Genomic DNA, 16,566 nt, shown 5'->3' on the forward strand with positions numbered 1-16,566 from the left:
TATCCATGTTCAGTTGGCTCCCAAATTTGTTGCTTCTTTTTCCCAAAGTCCTTTTCAGTGATTCTTCCTGCCTCATCCATCTCCTTCTCACTTCTCAGGCCTGGCTGATGATGGTAACTGACTCCTCTAAGGCTTCCCCAGCTTCCAGGCCCAGCCATGCCAACCCTCCAGCCACTGTGTCTATCAGAACTTCAGTGTCCCTTACAGCGCACAGGATAAAGTCCCAGCTCCCCAGGAAGGGTATGAACTACCTCATCCAACCTGAATTCTTTAATTCCTTGAACACCCATTTTGTGCAGGGCCCTGCACCAGGCACCAATGATCCAGGGTGGAGAAAAACATGTTCTCTTTCAGGGGAAGACCAGGGTAATGTCCTGAACATGTCCAAGGAGGGAAACGGTCCTGGGTCTATCTCCCAGCTTCTGCAGCCCTCCACTCTCTGTGTCTAGCCTTTCTCTCCTCCCCCACCGCATCCTGAAGGCCTCCTCTCCTTCGACATCTGGTTCTGTTCCCCTTTCTCCCAGAAGCCTCCCACCACAGCCAGCGGGGAGTGGCTCTCGAGTTCTGTTCATGCATGTCGTTTGTATCAGCCAATTGCTACTGGCCATTTGGAGTCGTCTTGAAGGTGCTGGTTTCATTCCTGCTTTCTCTCTCTAACTAAAGTTTAACATGCCAGGCTGAACACCTGTGTTCTCACTGTGGCCTCTGGGGATTTTTTTTTTTTTTTTGAGACGGAGTCTGGCTCTGTCACCCAGGCTGGAGTGCAGTGGCTGCGATCTCGGCTCACTGCAAGCTCCGCCTCCCGGGTTTACGCCATTCTCCTGTCTCAGCCTCCCGAGTAGCTGGGACTACAGGCGCCCGCCACCTCGCCCGGCTAGTTTTTTGTATTTTTTAGTAGAGACGGGGTTTCACCGTGTTAGCCAGGATGGTCTCGATCTCCTGACCTTGTGATCCGCCCGTCTCGGCCTCCCAAAGTGCTGGGATTACAGGCTTGAGCCATCGCGGCCTCTGGGGATTTTTATATTTATCTGGGACTCCTCTAATACTGGGCATAGGAGTGTTCACAGGAAGCCTCAACAAATCTCTGTTGACTTCATTCATTCATTTCAATAAACATTGACTGAGCAACCACTGGGTTATCAGGCACTACGAACACAGAAGTGAACAAGCCAAAGGCCTGTTCTCACAAAGCTTCTCTTTTCCTGAAAAAGACAAACAAGTAAAGCGATAACCTGTCACGAGATGTCTGGAAGAGAAAACAGAAGAATGTAAGCGTAAAGGTGGAGGATGGTTCTTTTGACAGAGTGATCAAGAAGGGGCTTTCGGAGAGGACAACATTTTCACTGAGACTGACAAGGTGGCAGCAGACTGGGGAGGTGGGGAAGTCCCAGGCAGAGTGATATGGTTTGGCTGTCCGCCCACCCAAATCTCACCTTGAATTGTAATGATTCCCATGTGTCAAGGGCAGCACCAGGTGGAGACAAATGAATCATGGGGGCAGCTTCCCCCACACTGTTCTTGTGGTAGTGAATAAGTCTCATGAGATCAGATGGTTTTATAAATGGGAGTTCCCCTGCACAAGCTCTGTCTCTTGCCTGCCACCATGTAAGACATGACTTTGCTCCTCATTCACCTGCTGCCATGATAGTGAGGCCTCCCCAGCCATGTGGAACTGTGAGTCAATTAAACCTCTTTCCTTTATAAATTACCCAGCCTTGGGTGTGTTTTTATTAGCCACGTGAGAACAAACTAATACACAGAGGTAGCCAGTGCAAAGGCCCTGAGGTAGAAATCACCTTGGAGGATGGGCAAGATAGAAGGGTAACAGAAAACCACTTAGGAGGTTACAGCCCTTGTTTGTTTGTTTATTGAGATGGAATTTCACTCTTATTGCCCAGACTGGAATGCAGTGGTGTGGTCTCAGCTCACTGCAACCTCTGCCTCCCAGGTTCAAGCAATTCTCCTGCCTCAGCCTCCTAAATAACTGGGATTACAGGTACTCACCACCACATCCAGCTAATTTTTGTATTTTCAGTAGAGATGGGGTTTTGCCATGTTGGCCAGACTGGTCTTGAACTCCTGACCTCAGATGATCCACCCGCCTTGGTCTCCCAAAGCGCTAGGATTACAGGCGTGAGCCACTGCACCCGGCCTATGGCCCTAATTTAAAGTCAATGTTGACAAATGGAGAAGAACTTGTGATGAGTTTGATTCAAGCAGGAGAGATGAAAGGGACAGAGGATTTTAGTGTCAGCAACCAAAAGCATGGTAGGGTGCTGTTACAGACTGAGTATTTGTTCCCATCCAACATTCATATGTTGAAGCTCTAACTCCCAACATATTAGGAGATAGGGCTTTGGGGTGGTAATTAAGGTTAGACGAGGTCATGAAGGTGGTCTGATGGGATTAGGGCCCTCATAAAAGAGATTCCAGAGAGTTCTCTCTGCACACGTGCATCAAGGAAAGGCCATGTGAGGGCACAGTGAGGAGGCGGTCATCTGCAAGCTAGGAAGAGAACCCTCGCCAGAAATTGAACACTGCTGGGTCTTAAACTGCACCCCCCAGAACTTCAAGAAAATAAATTTCTATTGTGTAAGCCACCCAGTATATGATATTTGTATGGCAACCTGAGCCCTTTACTGACACAGGAAAATCTCAAATAATGAACGAAATTTGCCTAGGTCTTCAGGTTGAAACATTCCAGAGACCGATATAGGAAAATGATGGGATTGGGTGTAGTGGCTCACATCAGTAATCCCCAGCACTTTGGAAGGCTAAGGCAGGAGGATCACTTGAGCCCAGGAATTTGAGACCAGCCTGGGCAACACAGGAAGACCCAGTTTCTACAAAAACTAAAGAATAGCCGTGCATGGTGGCAGCGTGCCCACAGTCCCAGCTACTCAGGAGGCTGAGGTGGGAGGATTGCTTGAGTCCAGGAGGTGGAGGCTGTAGTGAGCCAAGATCAAGCCACTGTACTCCAGCTGGGACAAGAGAGTGAAATCCATCTGAAAAAGAAAAAGGAAAATGATGGGATTCTATCAATGAAGGCTACAAAAGTGTGTCTTAGGCACAGAACCCTGCATGTCATTCAGAGATCCCTACTGCTCACCTGTCTCAGCCTTTGCCCAGTGCTGACAGCTGCTCTCGAAGGTCCCGCCCTGATTTCTGACCTTCCCCATCCTCCTTCCAGCGGAACTGCAAAACCCTGTTTTCTTTACTGCCACTTTCCCTTGCTGTGGAAATAACAGCTTCTTTATAAGCCACACTTCAAAGTTACCACTCCCTTTATCAGATGGCCTGGTCCCGGAGCACTGCCTTGACCCACTGAAGACCAGGTGTTATGAAACCTTTCAACTAGTTTCTTGAAAAAGTAGCTTGTTCTACTCAGCAGACCACAACCGTCTTACCTAGTTAAGGTGACAACTCACATCAAGGTGATAGACACAAAAAGAAAGTCATAGAAATATTCAGCATGTGGCAAAACGTCCAAGACTCCAGGCTGAAGAAAGGGCGTTTTTACATAAACAGAACTGGAAGGTGAAAGGCTCTTCTTTGACAGATGATTTTTTTTTTTTTTTAGATGGAGTTTGTGAAATTTGCTTAAAGAAAAAATAAACAGATGATATTTATATAAAACAATGCCTGGAATATGAACTGAGACTCTAAAGACTTTAAAGCAAGTCTAGTTTTCATGACGGCAGGAAAACAAGCTGTGTTAAGAATACTATCAGGTTGGCCAGGTGCAGTGGCTTACGCCTGTAATCTCAGCATTTTGGGAGGCCGAGGTGGGTGGGTCACTTGAGGTCAGGAGTTCGAGACCAGCCTGGCCAACATGGGGAAACCCCGTCTCTACTAAAAATACAAAAAATTACCCGGGTGTGGTGGTATGCGCTTGTAATCCCAGCTGCTCGGAAGGCTGAGGCAGGAGAATCGCTCGAACCTGGGAGGCAGAGGTTGTAGTGATCTGAGATTGTGCCACTGCACTCCAGCCTGGGCAACAAGAGTGAAACTGTGTTTCCAAAAAAAAAAAAAAAAAAAAGAATATGATCAGGTTAAACCCCAGATTCCTAAGTAGAAAGAGGAGATGCTGGGCCCATCTGACCTACTCCCTGGGCATGTCTAGGTACAACTATTAACTGCATTAAGCACAGTAATATTTCACCTGCCAGAAGTTTGTTATACATGGCCGCATTCGGTTCCCACAACCCTCCACGAAAAAGGTAGGCATTGGCCCATTTAATAGCTGAGTACATATCCTCAGGGGATACGTTCCGAGACCCCCAGTGGATGCCTGAAACAGACAGCACCTGACCTTACACATAGGACGTTTTCTGATCTGATCACCCAGACCGCTCCTAAGTGACCAATGAGCAGGTAGTGTCTACAGCACCAATCTGCTGGACAAAGAGACAATTCATGTCTGAAGGAGGACGGTGTGAGACTTCATCACGCTCCTCAGAATGGCATGCAATTTAAAACTTATGAATCATATCTTTCCGGAATTTTCCATTTAATATGTTCAGATTGTAGTTGGCTACGGGTAACTGAAACAGTGGAAAGTGAAATGATAGAAAAGGAGCCACTCTTGTAGACAATATAGGATCATAAAGGGTTAAGTCACTTGCTCAAGATCACAGAGCTGGCAAGTGGTGGAACGAGAATTCTAACCCATGGCTGTCGAGCCCAGAGTTCACTTACTTTCTCTTTTTCTTTCCCTTCTTCTGTCTCTGTCTCTCTCTCTCTCCTTCTTCTCTCTCTCTTTTTTTATTTCTTCTTTCTTTCTCTCTCTTTCCTTCCTTCCTTCCTTTCCTTTCTTTTTTCTTTCCTCCCTCCCTCCTCCTTCCTTTTTTTTTGAGACAGGGTTTCACTCACTCTGTTGCCCACACTGGAGTGTGGTGGCACAATCTTGACTCACTGCAACCTTGACCTCCCAAGGTCAAGTGACCCTACCACCTCAGCCTTCCAAGTAGCTGGGACTACAGGCACGTGTCACCATGCGCCACTAATTTTGGTATTTTTTTCTTTTTTACAGAAATGGAGTTTTGCCATGTTGCCCAGGCTGGTCTTGCACTCCTGGGCTCAAGGAATCCACCTGCCTCAGCCTCTCAAAGCGCTGGGATTACAGGTGTGAGCCACTGTGCCTGGCCAGAGTTCACTTTCTTTTCCATACATCGTAAGTTCCAAACCTGGCTAGATATCTTAATCAGCTAGAGAGCTTGTTTAAAAATCTGATTCATGAGTCCCACTGCTGAAGTCTGACTTGGCAGGCCTGGGCTGGGCCCTGGGAATCTGTTTTTATTAAGTTCTCAGCTGATGATCTATCTGAGCAAGGCGTTGCTGGGATGGACCACATCTGTGTCTGCTAGAAGGTCCTGTCAAGAGAGTCAGGGAACCCCCAGCAGAGCCCCAGAAACCAACTGTGGGCTCAAGGAGGAGGTTCCATGGCAAGGACTGATTCATCAGCTGTGGTAGTTCCTGTTGTGCCGGCTTGGTTAGGCTGGAACTACTTTTCCCAGAATCCCCTTCTCTGACTGGTTCTAGGTTTTAATTGGTCAAAAGAGGAAGCTGTAGAAAGCTGGGAGATGGAAGTGAAGCAGCGGCCATTACACTTTAGAGGTCATCATGACTGGATGCGGTGAGAGACAGCACAGTGGGTGCCAGCACATTTGAGCCTGTCCTCCATTCTGCATCCAGCTCTTTCTCCTGACTGCTGGTCCTGTTAACCAACAACAGCCCAGGCCCACCCCTGGACACTTGGCTGGGGATGGACCAGACAATGGGCTGGCTGTATAGACTTCTCCACCAGCTTGCCCGTATACCCAGGGCCAGGTGGTAATGCCCCTGACCTCAGATCCAGGTGGTGATGCCCCTGATAAGATCTAATTCCTATAATAAACCCCTTATCCCATAGGTCATAGAAGTTTGGCTTCTCTCACTGACCCTGAAGGATGCCATCATCCACTCTGTCCTGCAAACCTTTTGATCTAAAACAGCGGTCTTCCAGGTGTGGCCCCAAATCAACAGCATCAGCGTCACCCAGGAGCTGGTTAGAAATGCAAATCCTGGGGCCTCACTCAGACCTACTCAATCAGCAACTGGGGATGGGGGATGTGGCGGGGGATGGGGGGAAGGGAGGGCCCAGCAATCTGTGTTTTAATGAGCCCCCCACCCCAGAGGATTCTAACACAAGCTGAAGATGCAGAACCACTCATGCAGGCATTTAGAAAACCTGCCTCTAGGGAGGCCGAGGCGGGCGGATCACGAGGTCAGGAGATCGAGACCATCCTGGCTAACATGGTGAAACCCCGTCTCTACTAAAAATACAAAAAATTAACCAGGTGTGGTGGCGGGCGCCTGTAGTCCCAGCTCCTCGGGAGGCTGAGGCAGGAGAATGGCGTGAACCCGGGAGGCGGAGCTTGCAGTGAGCCGAGATCGCATCACTGCACTCTAGCCTGGGCGACAGAGCGAGACTCCATCTCAAAAAAAAAAAAAAAAAAACCTGCCTCCATTTCTGTTTGGGATGATGCAGTAGTTCTGGAAAAAGACAGTGGCGATGGGCACACAGCACTGTAAATGTGCTTAATGTCCCTGAATTGTACACTTAAAAATGGTTAAAATAGGCCAGGTGTGGTGATGACTCACGCCTATCATCCCAGCACTTTGGGAGCCCGAGGTGGGCAGATCACTTGAGCCTGGGAGTTTGATACCACTCTGGGCAACATGGCAAAACCCTGTCTCTACCAAAACATACAAAAATTAGCTGACGTGGTGACACGCACCTGTGGTCCCAGCTACTTGGGAGGCCGAGGTGGGAGGATCACTTGAGCCCAGGAGGCAGACGTTGCAGTGAGCTGAGATCATGCCACTATACTCCAGCCTGGGTGACAGAGCAAGAACTTGTCTCAAATTTTAAAAAGGTTAAAATAGTTTACAAACAAACAAAAAAGCTCAGAAGCCATACACAAAAGGTCACATATTACGTGATTCCATTTACATACAATGTCCAGAAAGAGAGAAAGGAGATAGGTGATTGCCAGCAGCAGGGGTTGGCGGGGGAGGGTGGAGATGGGGACGGAATGCTTAATGGGTACGATGCTTTTTGGGGCGATGGCAGTGTTTTGGAACTAGATAGAGGTGGCAGTTGCACAACTCTGTGAGTGTACAAGATACCACTAAATTGTTCATTACAACATGGTTGATGTTATGCTTTGTGGATTTCTGGGGCTTGCCATTGTATCTCTGAGAGTTAGCATTTACTGAGATGCTGTGCTAAGGCTTCATGTGCAGTGTCATTTCATCCTCACCCCGATCCTGGGAGGGTGGCATTATTATTCTCCCCATTTAATGGATGTGGAACCCAGGCAGTCTAACTTCAGAATCCATGCTTTGAACGAAAATGCCATTATGCCCAGAACCATGAGTTATTTCTTTGTGTAGAAGACAGAAATGAGACATCAGCCAAAGCTGCCCTGATCACACTTAAAAGCAGTATCCTGGGCCGGGCCCGATGGCTCACGCCTGTAATCCCAGCACTTTGGGAGGCCAAAATACAAAAATTAGCCGGGCGTGGTGGCACACATCTGTAATTCCAGCTACTCCAGGAGGCTGAGGCAGGAGAATCACTTGAAACTGGAAGGCGGAGGTTGCACTGAGCCGAGACTCCATTTCAAAAAAAAAAAGAAAGATTAAAACAAAAAAAGAGCAGCATCCCAGTCACCTAGCTTTACCTTGCCCTGCAGCAGAGGGCCAGGGGAGAGGAGGGAAAGGAGGAAGCTGGCTTGCTCACGGGTCCGTACTCCCAGGCATTGAGATAAAGCCTCACGACTGTCAGGTGTGCCTGGCTTAGATTTGGAATGAACTTATTAGAATGGAAAGATTTTCAAAAATAATTATGACAGTAACACCTAAAAATGTATTGAGCATGTACTGTTTTAAGTACTTTTATAGTTTAATCTTCCCAAGATCCTACGACCATTCTCCCCATTTCGAGAAAGTGAGCCGTGGCTCAAGGTCACCCAGATCATTAGAACCATTTGAACTTAAAGCTGTTATTTTAATACAAAGTCAAACATGTTTCTCTGTGGGAAACTCAGAAAGTACAGGTTAGAAAAGAGAAGATAGGGAGAGAGGAAATAAAAATTACTTGTAATCCATTAGGAATAATCATTGGAAACATTATATTAAATAGTTAAATTTTTATTCTTTGTGTATTTTTTTGAAACAAAAAATAGACAGCTTCATAATCTGCCTTTTTACATTAGCAAATTAGACCCATCTTTCTACATCTTTCAGAGCCTTCTGCGTCATTGCCATTTTGAATGGCCATGTGGTGTTCCCCTTGTGTAACCTTTGTAGAAACCATAGCAGATTTTCTAGGCTTTTCTATGGGACATTTGGGTTGTTTCTACAAGAAGACATTTCAACTGGGAAAAAATGTTTTAATCAGGTTGCTGAGATGTCTCAAACTTCCTCCCTGCAATGAGCAGTATCATGGTGGAAGGGCGATCAGCTTTTGGGGGTTGATATTCGCTAATGGAAAGACCCAAGCACCAGGCAACATAGTCTCATGCACATTTATTTCAGGGGCACACTTTTGGTGGGGGAAAGGCTCTCATTTTTATGTGTGGAACCTGAAAATTCTCACCTGAAGACAAAGTAAAAAAAAGTCTCTCAGATTTACCCATCTCACTCCTTAAAAAGAAGAGCTTGATTCCTTGGCAACAAGGAACAAATGTTCCTGAGGATCCCAAGTTATCTCCTACTTCCCAGTTCTGAAGTTACATGCCAGGTAGATCTAGTTAGATGCCAGTACTTTTGCTTCTCACCATAGCATAATAGTTCAGAATACAGACTCTGGAATGAGACTGGCTGGGTTCAAATCCCGACTCCATCACTTTCTAGCTGTGGGCCCTGTTATTAGCTCACTAAACCCTTGGAGAGGAAGTGCTGAAGATAGAAGCCTGGGTCTCTGAATGACTGTGTGGAGCCAAAACCCCACCTCCCACCCAATACATGAAAATGTAACTGGAGTGCCTTTAGTCCTTGAGATGTGGGGTAGTTTGCACCGTAGCTAGCATACTCCTGCCTTGGTTTCCCCAACATAGAACTATTTTGAGCATCAGATTACTTAAGAGTCATGGGAAAGCTTGGTTGCTCCCCACTCCAACTCCCGATGTTGACTCTAACAAGGATAATCCCCAAACATCTGTAACTTTTATCATGAGCCAGATATGGCTCTGCCTCCCAGGAATTTCCCTAAACTCTTCTTGAATATTTTTCAGCCTGAAGCCCTCTTGTGGGAAGCAATTTTGTCTGCTCCTTTCTGTGAGAAGTTCCCAGTCACTGGCTCGCCCTGGGAGAGAGAGTGCATGTGTTGTAAAGCTACCAACAGACTTCCTCAGACACAGTGAGTCAGTCTGAACACACAGGCAAGGTTGCAGAACTCCATGGCCTTTGTCCCTCTTGGCTCAGCCAGGCACAGTTCCTCTTAGCCCAAGACAAAACTTAGCCTATGCTGTTAAATCAAGGGTTCTACCGGCTTCCAATCATAAAACCAAGGGGCAATAATACGTAAAATGGGAACTTATACATTCTGAGTTACAGCTAATTGCAGATGTATCCAAGCTCATTCTACATTTATCTACCATTTGTCTGTAAAAGACTGCCTCTATAGTCCTTCCTTCCTTCTTTTCTTCCCTACCCCTCTTCTTTCTTTTGGTGCACAGACCCCTTTGAGAATCTGATGAACGCTACTGACCTGCCACAGATAAATGCAGAGATAGAATACTTGACAGAGAATGCTTGACAGACAATTTCAGGTGGTGAGCGGGTCCTTAAAGGTGATTGAGGACTCTCATAGAAGTTATTACAAGTTTGACATTACCCAACAATTTCATCATGATCCTGACCACTGTAATACTTTATTGCTTTGATGACCAGGCAAGCATCTAAAAGCAGCATATAAAGCATCATTATATGCAGAGACAATTTCTAGAAGTATATACAAGAAATCGCAGATGGTGGCTACCTCTTGTATAAGGGACTGGGAGCCTGGAATGAGAGGGAGATGGATATTTTTTCTTTGGATATCCTTTTACACCATTTGATTTTTTATATCATGTGCATATATTAGTTTCCTAATTAAAGAAAAAGAGTTAATGAAAAAGTTATTTAAGTTAAGAACTATCACTACTCATGGTCATTTCCATGTCTGTGATATGGGAAGGGGAGAGTCATCAACGGGGAGGCGGTCAACCTCCTCCCTAGCAGGGTGAAACCCACATCAGCTGGCAAAGTGAAAGCGTCACTCCAGAAAAGACAAATGGTTTCTACCGGGTCTTCGACATAGGTCACTGAAATTCCAAATGGCAGGGGAGGATATTATCAATGTTTCATCAGGTCCCTGCATAGCCCTGGTGCTGGCCAGAGGAACTGGCCCAAACCTTCTAAGTTTGGTCATTTCATATAAACATACACTCACATACAAACCCAACAATTCCACTCCTAGGTATTTGCCCAAGAGAAATGAAAACATACACTGATACTAAAAACCTCTGAATGTTTAATCATAATCACCAAAAAGTAGACACAATCCAAATATCCTTTTAACAGGTGAAGGGATAAGTAAACTGTGGTCCTGCACATTTATACCATGGAATAAATGCAGTGTGGGGAAACCTCAAATGTATTCTACTGAGCAGAAGCAGCCAGACTCCAGAGGCACCATACTGTATGATTCTATTTACGTGATATCCTAGAAACGGCAAAACTATAAGGACAGAAAACAGATCAGTGGCTGCTGGGGGGTGGAGATAGGAAAGACTGCAAAGAAGCAGCAGGAGAGAATTTGGGGGGTGATGGAACTTCTCTACATCTTGATTGTGGTGATGGTTACATGACTGCCTGTGTTTGTCAAAACTCATCGAACTATGTTCAAATTGAAAATTACATATGTGTATATAAAATACAATGCTGGGCGAGTATTTTCTTTCTTTCCTTTCTTTTTTGACATAGAGTCTCACTCTGTCATCCAGACTAGAGTGTAGTGCTGTGATCTTGGCTCACTGCAACCTCTGCCTCCTGGGTTCAAGGGGGTTCTCCTGCCTCAGCCTCCCAAGTATCTGGGATTACAGGCACCTGCCACCATGCCCAGCTAATTTTGTATTTTTAGTAGAGACAGGGTTTCACCATGTTGGCCAGGCTGGTCTCAAACTCCTGATCTCAAGTGATCCACTCGCCTCGGCCTCCCAAAGTGCTGGGATTACAGCGTGAGCCACCGCGCCCAGCCTTGGGGTGAGTATTTTCTTAGTTGGCTATGGCTGCTGTGGCTTCCACCATGCTCCTATCTCAGCTTCCTAAGTCTAAGAAGGGAGGCCCAGATACTCGAAGTCTGAAGGGTAAACCAGTCACCAGGAGCGGCAGCTGATGTCTTCAAAGTTCTCTACAGTTCCCAAAGCACCTTGCCTGGCAGTAATCCCTGTGGGATGCATAACAAGCCTATGGGTCTTCAGCACAGGTCACTAAAGTTCCAAATGGGAGGAGAGGGTGTTATCAACAACAGTTTTCTCTTGTTATGAAAACAATGCTTGTTTATGAAATAAAAATTAGTTAAATATAGACTAGCAGAAAGAATATCAAAACCCCCCATGGCCACTCCCATCCATAACTGCGATAAATATCTATGATGGTCTCCATGCTTTCTTGTGTGCTATGTAATAAAAATACTTTTTCTATTTTTTTTTACAAAAATGGGATATTGTTGCAATAGTTTTATAACCCTAACATTTTTTTGAGACAAAATCCCACTCTGTCACTCAAGCTGGAGTGCAGTGGTGCAATCTCGGCTCATCGCAACCTCTGCCTCCCAGTATAACCTTAATTTTTAAAAATTTGATATATAATGAACAATCTTTCATATCACCAGTATTCATCAACACTGGAATTTTTAGCGGTTGAGGACCACTTCAGTATATGAAAGAGCTGCAATTTATGTCACCAATTCCCTGTTGCTGCAAATATATTTGATTTCTAGTTTTATTGCTATTATAAAAAAATAGTGTTGAAATTAACTCCTTATCCAACCATAAATTGTTACCTCGGGATAAAATCTTGGTATTGAAGATTTTAATAACAAGGTTAAAATCTTGGAATTGAAAGTGTTTTAAAGCTAAGTGTTTTAAAGGTTTGGGCCTGAATTTTCAGACTGTTCTCCAGTTTATACTTCTACGCTGAGCTCCTGAAAGCACTACCTCCCACTTAGTATTATTTAAATTAAAATTTTAAAACTTTTAAAACATTCTAGATTTCCTCTGTGAAAGACGGCATTGTTCTAATCGGCATTTCCTTTAATACAATGAGGTTGAACACTGTTTCTTTTTTTTCCCCATGTTCTAACTGGCCACCAGCATTTCTTCTTCTTTTTTTGAGACAGGGTCACCCAGGCTGGAGTGCAGTGGCATAGTCACGGCTCACTGTAGCCTCTACCTCCTGGGCTCATGTAATCCTCCCACCTCAGCTTCCCAAGCAGCTGAGACTACAGGTGCATGCCACTATGCCCAACTAATTTTATTCATTTTTTTTTTCTTTTTTGAGGCAGAATCTCACTCTGTCACCCAGGCTGCAGTGCAGTGGCGTGGTCTTGGCTCACTGCAAGCTCCGCCTCCCGGGTTCACACCATTCTCCTGCGTCAGCCTCCCAAGTAGCTGGGACTACAGGTGCCCACCACCACACCCGGCTAATTTTTTTGTATTTTTAGTAGAGACGGAGTTTCACCATGTTAGCCAGGATGGTCTCGATCTCCTGACCTCATGATCCGCCCACCTCAGCCTCCCAACGTGCTTGGATTACAAGCGTGAGCCACCGCGCCCGACCAATTTTGTTCATTTTTTATAGAGACGAGGTCTCGCCACGTTGCCCAGGCTGATCTCAAACTCCTGGGCTCAAGCGATCTTCTTTCCTCAGCCTCCCAAAACGTTGGGATTGCAGGTGTCAGCCACTGTGCCCAACCTCAGCATTTCTTATTTAGCCCATTTCTCAACTAGGGCATTCAGCTTTTCCTTACTAACTAGAAAAGCAGGCTGGGTGCAGTGGCTCATGCCTGTAATCTCAGCACTTTGGGAGGCCGAGGAGGGCGGATCATGAGGTCAAGAGGTGGAGACCACCCTGGCCAACATGGTGAAACCTCGTCTCTACTACAAATACAAAAATTAGCTCGGCGTGGTGGTGCACACCCGTAGTTCCAGCTACTTGGGAGGCTGAGGCAGGAGAATCACTTGAACCCAGGAGGTGGAGGTTGCAGTGAGCTGAGATCGTGCCACTGCACTTCGGCCTGGCGACAGAGCGAGACTCTGTCTCAAAAAGAAAAAAAGAGCAAAAAAAGCAAAGCTCCTGCATGTATTCAGAACACAATCCCTTGTCTGTTCTGTGTTGCAAATATTGTCCCCAGTTTATCATTTGATATATCAAAGTTTTTAAATTTTAGGAGCCTAATCTACAAATCATTTTCAATAATCTCTGTTATAATGTTACCTTTCACTCTCATGTTAAAGAATACCCTTCCAAGAAGGGGCTGTAGTAACTTTACAGTAGAGAAACATGGCAGACACCACCTTAACCAAGAGACCAAGGCTGATGTCATCAATAAGAAGTTACACTGATATAATTTCCATTCTAACATGATTCAATGAGAAGCACACTTCACCTTTCTAGGATTCTTTCCCAAAACCCAAAGGCCTAGTACAGTCACGAGAAGACATCAGGCAAACCCAAATTCAGGGAAGTTCTGCAAAACACTAACCAGTACTCTTCAAAGTTCTCAAGGTCATGAAATTTAAGAAAAGACTGAGAAAGTGTCATAGTTCGGAAGTTACTAAGGAGACAAGATGACCAAATGCAATGTGGCATCTTGAATTGGATCCTGGAGAATAAAAATGCAGTGGGAAAATTGGTGAAATCTAAATAAAGTCTGTAGTTTAGTTGTGATGTCAATTTCTTAGCTTTGATAAGCATAATACGGTTATATAAGATGTCAACATTAGGCTGGGCGTGGTGGCTCACACCTGTAATCCCAGCTCTCTGGGAGGCCAAGGTGGGCGGATCACCTAAAGTCAGGAGTTCGAGACCAGCCTGGCCAACATGGTGAAACTCCCCGTCTTCACTAAAAATACAACAATTAGCCAGGCATGGTGGCGCATGCCTGTAATCCCAGCTACTCGGGAGGCTGAGGCAGGAGAATCCCTTGAATCCAGGAGGTGGAGGTTGCAGTGAGTGGAGATCATGCCACTATACTCCAGCCTGGGGTAACAGAGTGAGACTCTGTCTCACCAAAAAAAAAAAAAAAAAAAAAGGCCAACATTAGGGGAAGTTGGGTGTGAAGGGTAGACAAAAATGCCCCATATTACCTTTGCAACTTTTCTATAAATCTAAAATTATTCCAAAATTAAACAAAAATATATTTAAAGAGTCTTGGCTAGGACTGTCACTGGACAGATTAAAAACAAACAAAAGGGGTTTCTAATTTTGTTGCTATTATTACAAAAAATAACAGTGTTGAAACTAACTCCTTATACTCATTAATTGTTTTCTTAGGATAAACTTCTGGAATTGAAACTTCTGGGCAGTCTAGAAAGAAAAGCAGAAGGAACAGAAAGGAAAAAAGCCACCAAAGTTCCTGGCTTTGAGCAGGGGTACGAGGTAGGTGGGGACGGAAAGTGGTTCCTTGTGACTGATGCAGTTGAAGTGGGGGTAAGGCAGCAGTAATAGGTCTGGAAAGATTAACCGAGGCTGACTCTAAGAAGTCCGGGCTTTACTGAAAGTTAAAGAGCTTAGCCTCGGCTTGATCCCGCCAGCAGTAGGGAAGTGGCAAAGATTTCAGATCAGTGCATTTGACATGTCATTGATTTGTTATGTTACATGTTGGTTTCCTACTTGACTGACTCTTCCCTGCTGCCTAATAAGGTATAAGCTCCAAGAAGGCAGGAACTGAGCCTCTCTTAGCACCGTTTTCCCCCAAAGCCTGGAAGAACACCTGGTCTGTAGAGAGAACGCAATGAATGATATGGCCGAATGAATATCTGAGTCTTGTTTCCAAAATGACTCCCCGCCACCAACTTTTTATTGTGATAAAATGCACATAACATAAAGTTGACTATCTTAACCATTTTTCCATGAACAGTTCAGTGGCATTAAGTACATTCATACTGCTGTGTAACCATCACCATCATGCATTCACAGAACGCTTTCATTTTACAAAACTGAAACTCCTTACCCATTAAACCCTAAATCCCCATTGCCCTTCCCCCAGCCCCTGGCAACTGACATTCTACTTTCCATCTCTATGATGTCGACTGCTCTAGGTTCCTCATACCAGTAGAATCATGTAGTATCTGCCTCTTTGTGACTGGCTTATTTCACTTAGCATGATGTCCTCAAGGTTCGTCCATGTTACAGCATGATGTCAGAATTTCCTTCCATGTGGAGGCTGAATCATATTCCATTGTATGGATAGACCACATTTTGTTTATTCATCCTTTGATGGATACTTCGGTTGTTTTCATAGTTTAGCTACTATGAGTAATGCTCATATAAACATGGGTGTACAAATATCTCTTCAAAAACCTGTTTTCAATTCTTTTGAGTATTGATATAGTGTGGACATTGGTCCTCTCCAAATCTCACGTTGAAATTTGATCCCCAAGCTGGATACAGTGGCCACGCCTGTAATCCCAGCACTTTGGGAGGCCAAGGCTGGTGGATCACTCGAGGCCAGGAGTTCAAGACCAGCCTGGCCAACATGGTGAAACCCTATCTCTACTAAAAATACAAAAATTAGCTGGACATGGTGGTACATGTCTGTAATCCCAGCTACTCAGGAGGCTGAGGCATGAGAATCGCTTGAACCCAGGAGGCAGAGGTTGCAATGAGCCAAGATTGTGCCACTGCACTCCAGCCTGGGTGACAGAGTAAGACTCTGTCTCAAAAAAAGAAGAGAAATTTGATCCCCAATGTTGGAGGTGGGGCCTGGTGGATGTTTGGTTGATAGGGGTGGATCCCTGTTGAATGGCTTGGTACCCAAAGATCTGGTTGTTAAAGAGTCTGCTCCCCACTCCCTCTCTCCTCTTCTCTCTCACCACATGACGCCTGCTCTCCTTCCGCCTGAGGCGGAAGCTTCCTGAGGCCCTCACTAGAAGCAGATGCTGATGTCATGCTTCTTGTACAGCCTTGTATATCCGTGGGCTGGATAAACCTCTTTCTCTCTTCTTTTGAGATGGAGTCTTGCTGTTGCCAGGCTAGAGTGCAGTGGCTCCATCTCAGCTCACTGCAACCTCAGCCTCCCGGGTTCAAGTGATTCTCCTGCCCCAGCCTCCTGAGTAGCTGTGACTACAGGTGCCCACCACCACGCCCGGCTAATTTTTGTATTTTTAGTAAAGACTGGGTTTCACCACGTTGTCCAGGATGGTCCTCAATCTCTTGACCTCGTGATTTGCCCACCTCGGTTTCCCAAAGTGCTGGGATTACAGGCGTGAGCCACCGCACCCGGCCAATAAACCTTTTTTCTTTATAAATTAC

General features: G+C 45.5%; 1 protein-coding gene across 10 annotated transcripts in view; it reads right to left on the bottom strand.

The window, feature by feature from the left end:
• The window catches only part of TMEM51 (transmembrane protein 51), a 75,537-nt gene that overhangs the window by 46,404 nt on the left and 12,567 nt on the right, over positions 1-16,566 (bottom strand). For 2 of the 10 annotated variants that reach the window (XM_077973615.1, XM_077973628.1), the window contains exon 2: positions 3,873-4,009. The exons of the other annotated variants lie outside the window; for them this stretch is intronic. The gene's annotated coding sequence lies outside the window, so the exon portion shown is untranslated. The remainder of the gene's footprint in view (positions 1-3,872; positions 4,010-16,566) is intronic. 10 annotated transcript variants of the gene reach the window in all.

This window comes from Macaca mulatta, chromosome 1 (genome assembly GCF_049350105.2).
Source record: "Macaca mulatta isolate MMU2019108-1 chromosome 1, T2T-MMU8v2.0, whole genome shotgun sequence".
Taxonomy (NCBI): domain Eukaryota; kingdom Metazoa; phylum Chordata; class Mammalia; order Primates; family Cercopithecidae; genus Macaca; species Macaca mulatta.